This window comes from Symphalangus syndactylus, chromosome 10, assembly GCF_028878055.3.
Source record: "Symphalangus syndactylus isolate Jambi chromosome 10, NHGRI_mSymSyn1-v2.1_pri, whole genome shotgun sequence".
Classification (NCBI taxonomy): Eukaryota; Metazoa; Chordata; class Mammalia; order Primates; family Hylobatidae; genus Symphalangus; species Symphalangus syndactylus.
Genome location: NC_072432.2, coordinates 52,541,869 through 52,554,094, shown reverse-complemented (window position 1 = coordinate 52,554,094; position 12,226 = coordinate 52,541,869). Strand labels below are relative to the sequence as shown.

At 39.4% G+C, this 12,226-nt stretch overlaps 1 protein-coding gene across 1 annotated transcript in view; it reads left to right on the top strand.

Annotated features, from left to right (window-relative positions):
- The first annotated feature begins 9,006 nt into the window (after nucleotides 1–9,006).
- Nucleotides 9,007–12,226, top strand: part of ARHGAP24 (Rho GTPase activating protein 24) — a 521,561-nt gene continuing 518,341 nt past the window's right edge. The window contains exon 1 of the mRNA XM_055297088.2: nucleotides 9,007–9,126. The gene's annotated coding sequence lies outside the window, so the exon portion shown is untranslated. The remainder of the gene's footprint in view (nucleotides 9,127–12,226) is intronic.

Genomic DNA, 12,226 nt, shown 5'->3' with positions numbered 1-12,226 from the left:
TATATATCTTGTCACATTTTGGCTGAAATAAGTGTGGCAATATAAGCAATTAAAGCTCAATGTTAAAAGGTTTTTTTTCTGTTGTGTTAGGCTTTCTTAGTGGAATGCTCAATGCAGAAAGTATTTTAATGTTTGTAAACTGATTTTCGGAAGATTTGATACTATCATTAGATTTCCGTCTTTACTTATATATAGTGTTTTCTTAATTGCACAGTTCAAAACCAGAGATTCTGTGCAATGGATGCCAAGAAAAACCCACATGGGAAATTTTCATATTAAATATGCCATTGTCTTCTGGTTTTTATAGCAATGTGTTGATAATTGAAACAACAAATGAGCAAAAATGTAAAATATGTCAAAATATCTTCAAAAACTGTTTAAAGTCTTAGCTGGAGTCTGTCTAAAATAACGATATAACATTACCATATAAAAAGTAAGTCTTTTGTTTGCTGTGAAAATGGTGCTAGTAAGTTTCAGAAGCTAGATACTAGCCAAGAATAAATGTTCATATTGCAACATCGTTTCTGCATTACCTTAGAGGAAAATGGAAAATTCACTTTAAATCTTTTTTGTTCACCCATTCTTAATGATTGAAAGTAAATTTCTTGAAACACAGACAAATCTGAATTGACTTTGCATCTAGCACTGGGCCTCACATTTAGGAGATATTACACACTTTTGTGCCTGTGTAAGTGAGGCATCTCTGTATATGACAACCAGCTACTTTCTTGAATTTGCTCATTTCTCCCAATATGCTTCTGCTTTATGAAATTACCCTTATTGGGCTTAACTACTTCCCCTATGTGCTTCTAATTCTTTGTGATAGTACTTGAGTATTGACAGCAGTTTAAAAAACCTTAGACAGGAAGAACTTTACCTTAATAACGAATGTGTATGAACTGGTTGAAGTCTAGGCTTTAGACTTTGAGCTCCGAGTCTCCAACTAGCAGGAATGATGGAAATCCCCCATTTTAAATGTTATTCAGTTATTCAATTAAGCTTTCTCTCACAGAGTACTGAGTAGCTTATGTCTTCTCCCTGGAAGTCATCACAGATCTCAGTGCTGCTATCTGCTCCCTTACCTCATAGCCCTCACCTGCAGCAGGATTGAACCTGAAGGAACAGCTGGGATTGATCTTGCTGCTGATTGCTTCTACAGATGCTGAGCACTGCCATGCCCCAACCCAGTTCAGAGAAGCTTTCCCTATACTGCTATTAAAATTATTAGGTTACCCAAAAGGTGGTCTCATTCTCTGTCCTTTGATTTTTCCATCCCTTTTCTTTCTTTTCTTTTTTTCCTAAGAAACAGGGTTTCACTCTGTCACCCAGGCTGGAGTGCAGTGGTACAATCATAGCTCACTGCAGCCTCAAACTCTTGCATTCCAGTGATCCTCTCACCTCAGCCTCCCAAGTAGTGGGGACTACAGCAACACTACACCCAGCTACAGTTCCCTTTCTTGAATTTGGAATAATTTTCCCCCAGTTTGAGTCAGAGAACATTTGAATGGAATCATCTAATGTCCTATCCAAAAGGACTATTTTTCTTTAAAATGCATCAGTGTCTTAGGCTGAAGTTCAAGTGCCTCCATTTCCAACTGTTGGGACTACTCCTCATGATCACCATTTAGAAGCCTCTTTTACTCACCTGTCTATTCTTGAGTGAAGTACACAAGGTTGAAGAAAGTCTTCCATTGAAGACATCAAGACAAATTGCTCAGCATTTAGAAACACTACCATTTGCCCTCCCCAGCCTGAGCCCCAGATGAGTCTCATCTTACAATCCAGCCTAAGCTTGCCATTCTTGCAAAGTAAGCCTTCACAAAGCTTGCTTGCTCTCATTTTCAAACACAAACGTGGGAAAGGAAAGGAAAAGAAAAGAAGAGAAAGGAAAAGAAAAGAAAAGAAGAGAAAGGAAAAGAAAAGAAGAGAAAAGAAAAGAAAAGAAAAGAAGAGAAAGGAAAAGAAAAGAAAAGAAGAGAAAAGAAAAGAAAAGAAAAGGAGAGGACAATAATTTTGTAGTCCTATTTTATCTGCATAACAGCCCACATCTTGAACTTCCCTTTAATATTTATCTTCTTGGAATATCCTCCTAGTTTATTTTGAAAATCTTTCAAAAATTCCATTATTTTTATTGATTTTCCAGGAAGTTTATGTTTGGTCATTTTTCAAGTATTAAGGAACTAGTTATCCCCAACACTACTTCTTACATAATCAGCCTCAGCCTATCTTTACTATGTCTTAAAAAACCAAGCTTACAATTTCAAAATTTTTATTTTAGTTTCCCTTCAAGATCTTAGTTTTAAGATTTTGAATACAACACTCAGTACTGAGGGACTAATTTTCAAGTTCTTGAATTATCTGAACCACTTACTATTCCACTTGCTGATACTCCCCTTGGCTTTTTGGCCAATTCACTGTCCATTAGCACCTCTCACAGATGGTGAGCACAAAGAAAAAAACAGTTAATTTTGCTACTGGTTGGAATAACAAGAAGAACAGTTAATTTGGCTACTGGCTAGTAACTTGAATAAAGGATCTGATAGTGTAGGATATTAAAATTAATATTTTAAATGGGATTTAAAATTGGTCTGTAGGAGAACAACAATCTTCCTCCTCACAAAATAATGTAATAACAATTATTTTCAAACACTTGGCCAATATAAGTGATATATGAAAGGGAAATTGTGCTGTCCCTATTTGCATAGGGAGATGCTGTTGCTGATACATCAGTGAAAATAATTTAGACTTTGTACTTGAATAGCCTAAATTCAAATATTTTCTCCATCATTTATTAGCTTATATGATTGTGAATAAGATATAGACAATGTTTCTCTTTGTTCTCTCTTCGGCAAAGTGAAAATAAGGATAAATTTTTCATAGCTGCTGCAATAAAGACTTCACATATGGGAAAGGCACATTAATAACTATAAGGAATATTCTTCTTATTTTATTATTATCATTATTAATAGGTTTGGATGCGTTATATTGATTCATTTACACTCTCTTATCTAGTTTTTACAGAAGATAGTTTAGTAAGTTGATGATCCTGTCTGCACTCTATAACAATAAAACATTTTAATCTTCCTGACAATCTAGTTGGTTTTAGATGACTTAAAACAATGACTTCAGCTCCAATTTTATAGTTAGCAATCCAAATGTTGATCAAATCTAACATTTGATCAACGATGGGATCAGTTATGCCTAGTATCTGAGTTCTTTAACAGTTTTAACAGCTTAGATTTGTATCTTGACTGTGTATTCTTTTATCAGTGGGGTAAGAATGTACAATGACGTAAATGTTCTTCTCTTTAATTTTAAATTTTCTGAGATGAGATAAAGCAGGCAATGCAGAGAGGGAAAGTTTGGAATTGATGCCAAAAAAAATCCATTATTTAAAGAGCTTGGGATATGATGAAAATAGGACAAAATGAGGATTTCCTAGACAGATGATAAGGTTTGGAATATACATGACAATGCAACTAGAAACATGAATTATGAATGTGAAGAACTTATTGATAACTTGCTTTCTATTATCTTGAGTATAAGGGAATAGGAAACTATTTTAAAAGTCACACATGTAACTTAGGAATACTATATAATGATTCTTGGGAGAAGAATGGTGTTATTTCAATGGCAGTATTTAATTTTCTAAAAAACTTTAAAGATTCCAAAATGTGAATATGCTTGAAATCTACAAAATGGCATGTGTAGTCAGAGTAAACCCATTTTGTTGTTGCTCAGGTGCAATTAGATTTCTAAATATTTTCAATGTTATTCAGTATTACACTAAGAGTTGAGTCCACACATGAACAGTTGCATGTCTGGAGAAATATTTCACTTTATGAGTATGCATGTGTGATATGAATGCTCATGGTGTGTGTGTGTGCCTGCACACACATATGCCTGTACTCATAAGGGAGTAGAGAAAGGATAGAGAATGTGGTGAGCTAAAATGTGAATGAATGCATATTAAAGGTTGTCTTAGTTCTCTAAAGAAATTGTGAGTAAGCAAAGCACAAGGAAATTCTAGACTAGTAAGGGATTTAGAAATGACCACAGCAGTTATAAAGCAGAAAGTGTCTCTGGGAGCTGATTGGAGAAAAATCTGCATATCGTGAAAGGGAGAAATTATTTCTTTTTTTTTTTTGAGACGAAGTCTCGCTCTGTCGCCTAGACTGGAGTGCAGTGGTGCGATCTCTCCGCCTCCCAGGTTCACGCCATTCTGTTGCGTCAGCCTCCCAGGAAGCTGGGACTACAGGCGCCAGCCACCACTCCCGGCTAATTTTTTGTATTTTTAGTAGACAGGGGATTTCACCGTGTTTGCCAGGATGGTCTCAATCTCCTGACCTCGTGATCTGCCCGTGTCGGCCTCCCGAAGTGCTGGGATTACAGGCATGAGCCACCGCGCCCGGCCGAGATTAATTCTTTAACAGAATCCAGCAAATTCCTGAATTTAGGTTTAAACAGCATAAAAAGAAGCATTCTGAGACCGGGAGCAGTGGCTCACGCCTGTAAGCCCAGCAATTTGGGAGACCTAGACAGGAGGACGTTTGAGCCCAGAAGTTTGAGACCAGCCTGGGTAACTTGTAGAGACTCCATCTCTACAAAATAAATTAAAAATTAGGTAGGCTTTGTGGTGCGTGCCTGTGGTCCCACCTACTCAGGAAGCTGAGGTGGGAGGATCCCTTGAGCCTGGGAGGTTGAGGCTGCACTGAACTGAGTTGGGGCCATTGAACTCTAGCCCATGGACAGAGTGAGACACTGTCTCAAGAAGGAATATCTTGACTGGAAACGAGGGTTTGAATTTGGGCCCAGGCCAAAAGGATCTTGCTTTGGTTAGTAACATGATCCAAATCATTATACAAAATAGGCACATACACAGAAGTAAAAAAACAATTGGACATATTGGACATATCCAAAATGTTATTACTTATCTCTAAGTGGGGAGATCATGGGCAGTTTTAAATTTCTTCTTTTAAGCTTCTCTGTAGCTTCCAAGTTTCATGAGTTGAACTAATTAATTTTGTAATTAGACAAAAACCAATAGACCGTACTTTGAAAGTGAGTTTAATCATTGATATTTTTGGAACCATCTACTTTGGGGATCTGGTAGACGAGAGAGCGTGACCCAAAAATATGTCAATTCAAAGAAAGTGTGGTGACGGTTGATACCAGGCTCCTCTCGGGATCTGAAGGGGCACATAATGTGTTTCAGTTTTAAAGCTGTTGACTGTTAGAAGGCATGTAGTGGAATTACAGAGGCCATGGATGACCCATGGCCACAGCAGATTTTTCTATCATGCTCTTTCTCTCCTTTATTATCTTATTTACAGGTATTTAGCTGGATTGATCCTTCCCCACCATTTTAACAATAGTAATACATCTTTCCCTGAATAATGTGATTCAAAGTGTTGGAGGCGGGGGCACGAAGGTCCCTTAATCTCTTTCCACCTTACTTAGCTCAGACAAAGCTGGACTTTGTAGAAAAGAAACTTCTACCAGGAAATAAAAAGAAAAAACAAGAACAGATGTTTAGAAACAAACATACTTTAAAAGGCATGGCCTTCTATCTGAATCCTGAAATCAGATCTTGGCAAATCCCAGTACCCACACAAATTCTGCATTGTTGGTGAGAGCTTGTTGAAAATGTTAGGATTTTGGCAATTCTTGACTATTCAGTTTTGTTACTGTGTTTTTTGCCCTCTTAGGAATTTATGTTTTCTTAAAAGAAAACATAATTAAAAAGCTCCAGTATCTGATATTAATGGACAATTGGGTAATATGATAATGAATTACTCTATGCTAAGGTTTTCAAAGAATCTGACATGGAATCTGGTGAAAAACTTTGCAGTTTTTAAGTTAGTGAAGTACATTAAAATACATTTTAATCCGTACTCATTTAATAGTAACATTTGACCCATATACTTGAAATATTAGACAAAGTAATTGTAGAAACACTGGCTGAGGTTTCCCTAACTAAATTCCATTGAAAGAATGGCCTGATAGAATCAGTGTCCAGGGGGCTTTGCCTATGGAGGGAGTTTCTTTCCTTGACTCTGGCAATACCAACACTCAACAACTTGTCCAGATGTAGTACAGCCATTATCTTCCTTCTCTCCTCCTCTGCTTTCATTTCTAGATCTCTGGAATCCCCCTGGTCCTAGAGTATTATACATCCTTCCCATAAACACTGAAGTTCTTCAGACTCTGCATGCCATTATACTGACCTTTCATAGACATTTTTCCTAAAGGTGTCTAGGACCTGAAGATCCTGGAAAGTTAGCCCTCACCCTTGAATCATTTCTGGGTTTTGTAGAGTTTGTTTGAAGCACACCTTTAACTCAGAATTGAGGTTGACTGATAAAACTCAGCTTTAAGTAACCCTCTGGGCAAGTTCTGAGCAGATACCCAGGGAGCTGAATGTCGGACACTACCTCCCTGGAGTTTGTATCAGTCACATCAGCATTCCCCTCTGATTAGAATCAGGTTTCAAGGGTCTTGTTCAAGAGTTTATTCTCTCCTTTAAAGATGCTACAGTACATATAAGGGATGTCTCCTGGTCCCAACTAATCTACAATAAGAGAGGAGTAGTATAGTCAGAGGCCAGGGAACAACACAGTTTCTAGTTTAGGTTATATTCTCTTGTAACAGACTCCTTGCTGAGGGGCTTCTAGAAAAGGAATGCAATGGTCCACCTCTTTCTAAGTAGGAGGGGAAGAAGGGGCTTGTATTGGTGGATATAACTCCTTTCCTATCCTCTCAACTGTCTAATCCCCAAGTGACAACCATCCTCTCCTTCTATTGTACTTTCTAGCTTAAGATAATCACATATATCACACACACCAATGAAGTGCTATCAGTTGGAAAGGGTGGAGACAGAACCAGAAGATGGGAAGGAAAAGGCCTTGAACACAGCAGGTGTGTGTATTAGAGGTGTGTCTTAATCTTTTGGACTAGGGACTACCCAGTAACCACCCTGAGTTCAGTTTTGTATCACTTTGAGACTAAACTGCTGTGGTAATATTTGTTAGATCCTGAAATAAGTTACTGACATGACAGTTCCTTGTTTTTTTTTTTTTTAAATGTCCCTATCTTGAATCATAATTATTGGCACTTGTCTTCCTGAGGCTTTTGAGTCTATCAAATGTGTGCAAATTTCATTTGGGTTAATGTTATTTTCCAGCTTTCATCTGTAACTGCCCATCAGCATTCACCTGCCACGGTGTTGCTAGAACATTTAAGGCCATGTGGGTTGATGAAGATAATTTATTCCCACCAATTAGAAAATAAGCTACACTACTTCTAGCTTAGGAATTCCATACATATTTTTAAAATGAAATATGAAACGCAAATTTTTCCCCACACAAATTAATTTGATTCATTAAAGGGCTGAGAATTCTCCCGCCAGAAAATCAAGTTTATAGTAGGACCTCAGCATGGGATGGGGTAGATTGGTTTCTCCAAGAACTTGGAGAAAGAGGATAAAAAGGAAAAACGTATCAGTGTCCACTCAGCCTTTTATTTTTGGTGTTTCTAAAACTGAACATGTGCTCTTCTTCCATATCCCTCTCTCACTGGAGATCCCTAGTGAGGACACCCCCATTCTGTGTCTTAAGGATATCTGGTGATGATTTCTAAAAGAGAGTTTTTTTTTTTTTTTTTTTTATTAGTAGTAGCAGTAGTAGTGTTCGAGATGGGGGTCTCACTCCGTCACCTAGGCTGGACTGCGCTGGCACAATTATAGCTTACTGCAGCCTTGACTTCCTGGGCTCAAGGGATTTTCCCGCTTCAGCCTCCAGAGTAGCAGGGACTACAGACATGCGCCGCCACGCCCAACTTTTTTTTTTTTTTAATTTTTTTTTTTTTGTAGAGATAGGAGTCTCATGTTGCCAATTTTGGTCTGAAACCCCTGGGCTCAAGCGATCCTCCTGCCTCGGCCTTCCGAAGTGCTAGGATTACAGGACTGATCCACTGTAAGTGGCCTTCTAAAACAGAGATCTTTACAAAGCTTTTTGAAATAATTTGACTCAGCATGCCAGGTAACCAGAACTGTAAGATTACAATTTGAAACAGACATTGTGGTGATGGTGGGAAGAGACGGCCTGCATCACAACAATGTTTACTAGTTTGTCCTTTTGTCCCATATTGTGTAATTCCGAGAGTTCTTACACCACGGTAAGAAAGTAATTATACTTTGAATTTCTCTAAGGCTCTAGTTAGAGAGCATCCATCTAAATGTGCATTTCCAGAAACATTGGTTTAATGGCCCAGGTAATTCTGATTGGAGAAATAAAATTTTAGCGAGACAGAGAGTTGGTAGAAGCAAGTTAAACCGGTGTATGGGGTTTGGCCAATGAAATGCAGAGCTCCTTGAGGGCAGGAGACATGTATTCACCAACCTTCTCGCGCCCACAGCCCTAGATCTGTGACCAACAAGTATGTATGATGCACTTGAAAGGAACCAGCGATGCCAGATGCGGAGGAACCAGGCAGGGCTCATTCTGTCGGTGGCGCCCGGCGGTGTAGCTCCGCTCTCAGATAACCCAGGCGTTGGGAGGGCGGGGCTCCTGCCGGCCTCCCCTGTAGTGCGGCTCGAGTTCTGTGAAGCTACCAGTTGCCAAATGAAATCTGAAACCTCGGGCTGTGTCTGAGGGTTGGCCCCACTCAGTTGTTCCAGCCTCTTGTACTGTATATTTACACATTCACACACAATCACCCTTTCTAACTTCTGGGACTCTTTGCGCAACTGCTAGGATTTCTCAAGTGCATGTGGCAACACAGCCCAGCTCCGGGTGGAAACCAGCAGGGCTCTGGAGGGGCTCGGAGACGAGGGGAGCTGTCAAGGCTGCGGCGGGGACCAGAGGGGAGCCTGGCGCGGGTGGCTGGGTGGCTGGGGGAATTCCCCCAACTTCCCACCGCAGGCGCAGCTCTCTCGGCCGCCTATTTCCTCCGAAACCCGCGCTGCGAAGCAGCCCAGTGCATAGGGTTCAACACTTCCCCTTGTTGTGGAAAGTAAAGGAGCCTCACTACCACCCTTTTTTCTTTGCGTTTTCTTACTGCTGGTCCTGGGAGCCTTTTCCTTCGGAGCAGCAGCCCGTCCCGCGTCTGTCTTGAGCTCCCAGCAGGGTAGGTGATGCGGTCGCGAGGGAGTGCGCGGAGCCATGGCGGGAGGGACAGACGCGGCTGCCTGCGCCAGGGGAGGGGGCTGCTCGGGGCGGGGAGAGATCGCAGGAATCCCGTGCTGATGTAGCGTGTGTGTGTGTGTGTGTGTGTGTGTGTGTGTGTGTGTGTGTGTGCGCCCGCATGTTTGTGCCGCGAGACAGCAAGCTGGTAGTATGTCTTTCTGGCTTTAAAAATAGATGGAATTAATAAAAATCCTTTGTACAATTCAGTTTCCTCTCTTGGTATCCATCCTCCCCTTCCCCCTGTTTGTTTCCTCTAGTATCTTATAGGAGTTCCCTATATAACAGGCGCACGAAGATAGGTTTTAATAATAAGCATATATATTTGTAAATATATATATTTTATATGTATAAAATATGTTTTTAAAATATTTATAAATGTTACATATTAGAAATATATATTATAAAATATATGCATATATTTGTAAACACAAAGCGTTAGGGAATCTTTGGTGAATTTGAAGCCACTCAAAAGATTTTGTCTAAATGTTTTTAAAAGTAACATTTAATGATAAACATGTAATATGTTCTCATTTTTAGAAAATACTTAAGACTGTATTTCTTTTATAAGTATGCAAATAGAAGGGAGATAATGTCACTCTGAATTCCTTAGATAGGTTTTCAATATCAACCAGTAATAGGGAGCCCAGACTTCTTTGTAGACTATATCTCGTTTAATTCATTTGAATTAAACAGGTAATTTCTCCAAGTAATTTCTGTTTCCAGCACATTTTACGTTACTCCTTTTTTAAGCTTCCACAGCATCATTGTTTCATCTCTTTCTAAAAAGAGGAAATAAATAAATCATGCTGAGTATTTGGAATATAAAAGTTGTTAAGGCTTTGCTTATCCATAAATAAAACAATATGTGTTGCTATGTCTACTAAGTAAGACAAATTCATTGGAATCCAGGGATATTTGCAGTAGAGTTTAAGAGCTTTACTCAGTTACTGAGTAGAAGATGTACAGACAGATTAAATACAAACAATCTGTCCCCAGTTCCAATTAGAACTCAAAACCAATCCTTCAGGGCAAAAATGGATGATGCTATTGAACTGGGCATTGTAAAACAAAACACACAGAATGAATAAATTAGAAAAAGCCAGAAAACAACCATAAAGTCACATCAGACTTGTGAAGATCTCACTCCTCCTTTTAAATTTCTTAATACTTCCTCTTCTCTGGGCATATTTCAACTTGTAAGAGAGCTCAGTAATAAAACTTACCCTTTTATCTTCCCTGACTGCCTGGCCTTCAGGTAGCAAGTCCAGAACATCTGTTCTCTCTAGAGCCATTACTGAGTGGTGAGAGCCTTCACCTTTGACGTCTTGGAGGACGGAAATATTGACAAAACTCTGAAATAAGTAACATCCTACCATTCACAGGCAGTATATTCTGGGTGGAAGACCTTTAAGTGGGAATAAGAGATAAACTGAGTTTTTCATATCTGGAATTTAGTTTGAGGTATGTGGAAGGAATATAAAAGAGGTATGGTACTAGGAAAAATAATCTGTAATTCTTTCTGCATGTGGAGGAGCTGTTGAAACTCAGACTGTCCTTGGCTTTCAACTATATTACTTGGTTTTATTACTTCATCTCAGGGGTTTGGATTTGAGATGAGGGTGGTTTCTCTGTAATACTCTTCTGTACCTTACATACCCTGAATCTGAACTATTTTGAATATAAGCCTGAGAGTAAGTGGGAAAGAATTAAGTTATCTAGAAAAAAATCCACTGCAGAACAAATAGCAATGCACTCTTCCAGACTAGAACATAGATTTAAGTGTAAAAGTGTTTTTGGCTGAAATCCCCAGGGAAATCCTTTCAGCTTTTGCTGGGGATAGTAATGGCCAAAGCTCTAAGAGTTTTCACGGATCATGGTTTTATTTACTGTGTGATCTTGGACTCTCCAGGGTGAAGGGTAGGGAGGGGCAGGAAGGGTGAGGAATGTGCAACAGGTGGTGATGAGTAGTCGGAGTATGATTACTTTGCTGTCTTAGCCAAAGCCCTGTTGGTGTTTACCAACAGTTCCCTTAATATTTTCACTGTGACCTACTGGCCCATTGACGAGTGTTTTCTTTGTGGCTCGATTAACGTCTGGGTTGGTTTCTCAGGGCTGAAAGCAGGCGGTGCTACTGTACAGTTCAGGCCATGCATTTGTTTCCTGTTCTTAGTGTGTGTGGTGCTGTAGCACCGTCTTAGTTGCTTGTAGTTATTTTCTTGTGAATTTTCTGGCCAGCAGTGAAGGGTTCTTTTCCCATGAATTGAGCTATGTCATGCTGATTCCTTCTTTCTGCCATGTTTCAGTTTCTGGTACAAGTGGGTGTTTTGGAAAAACAAGATGGGGAAGGTAGGTAGAGTCTCAGTCTGGAGCCCAGTAACAAGGGACAGCCACCCAATTGGTTACATGTGGGTGTGGAGGAGGTTGGTAATAACAAGAGCCTGAGACATCCATTCTTCACTGATCACATTTTATAGAGGAAAAAGCAGAAGATATTTAACATGGAACGATGCCTGTTTTAAAGCCATGGCTAGAGGACTAAGATCTCTCCCAGATACAGAAAGATATTTAAAAATACAATTGTTAAATGGTCAGCTTAGCCATGAAGTTAATGTTCTTCATGGGAAGAGTGGAAGCCTCACATCAAGTCTCGCAACGGTAACCCATCTGTCTTTGCTATATACAAACTCAAACTTTACAAGGTTCTGATGGCTTCAGCAGCTAAGTACGAGCACATTTGGAAGTGGAGGGATTATTGTGATGAAGAATCAAAGAATATTCAGTTTTCATGGTTATTGTGTACATGTGTGCAAAAAAGCAGCATCTACGCTCCACTATGGCATTGCTACAATTAATCTCTACAAAGTCACATCTAACTGTGTAAGTCTCTTTTTCTAAAACCTTTGTTGGATTCCAATGACTTACAATATTTCAACTCTTTAGTATAGTTTCTAAAAGCTCTTCCAAGCCCTTTCTTTTTAGCTCCCCCTTCGTGTACAAGGGCTCCTCACTGTTCAGACTTCTGATCTCTTGTTCATGGATTC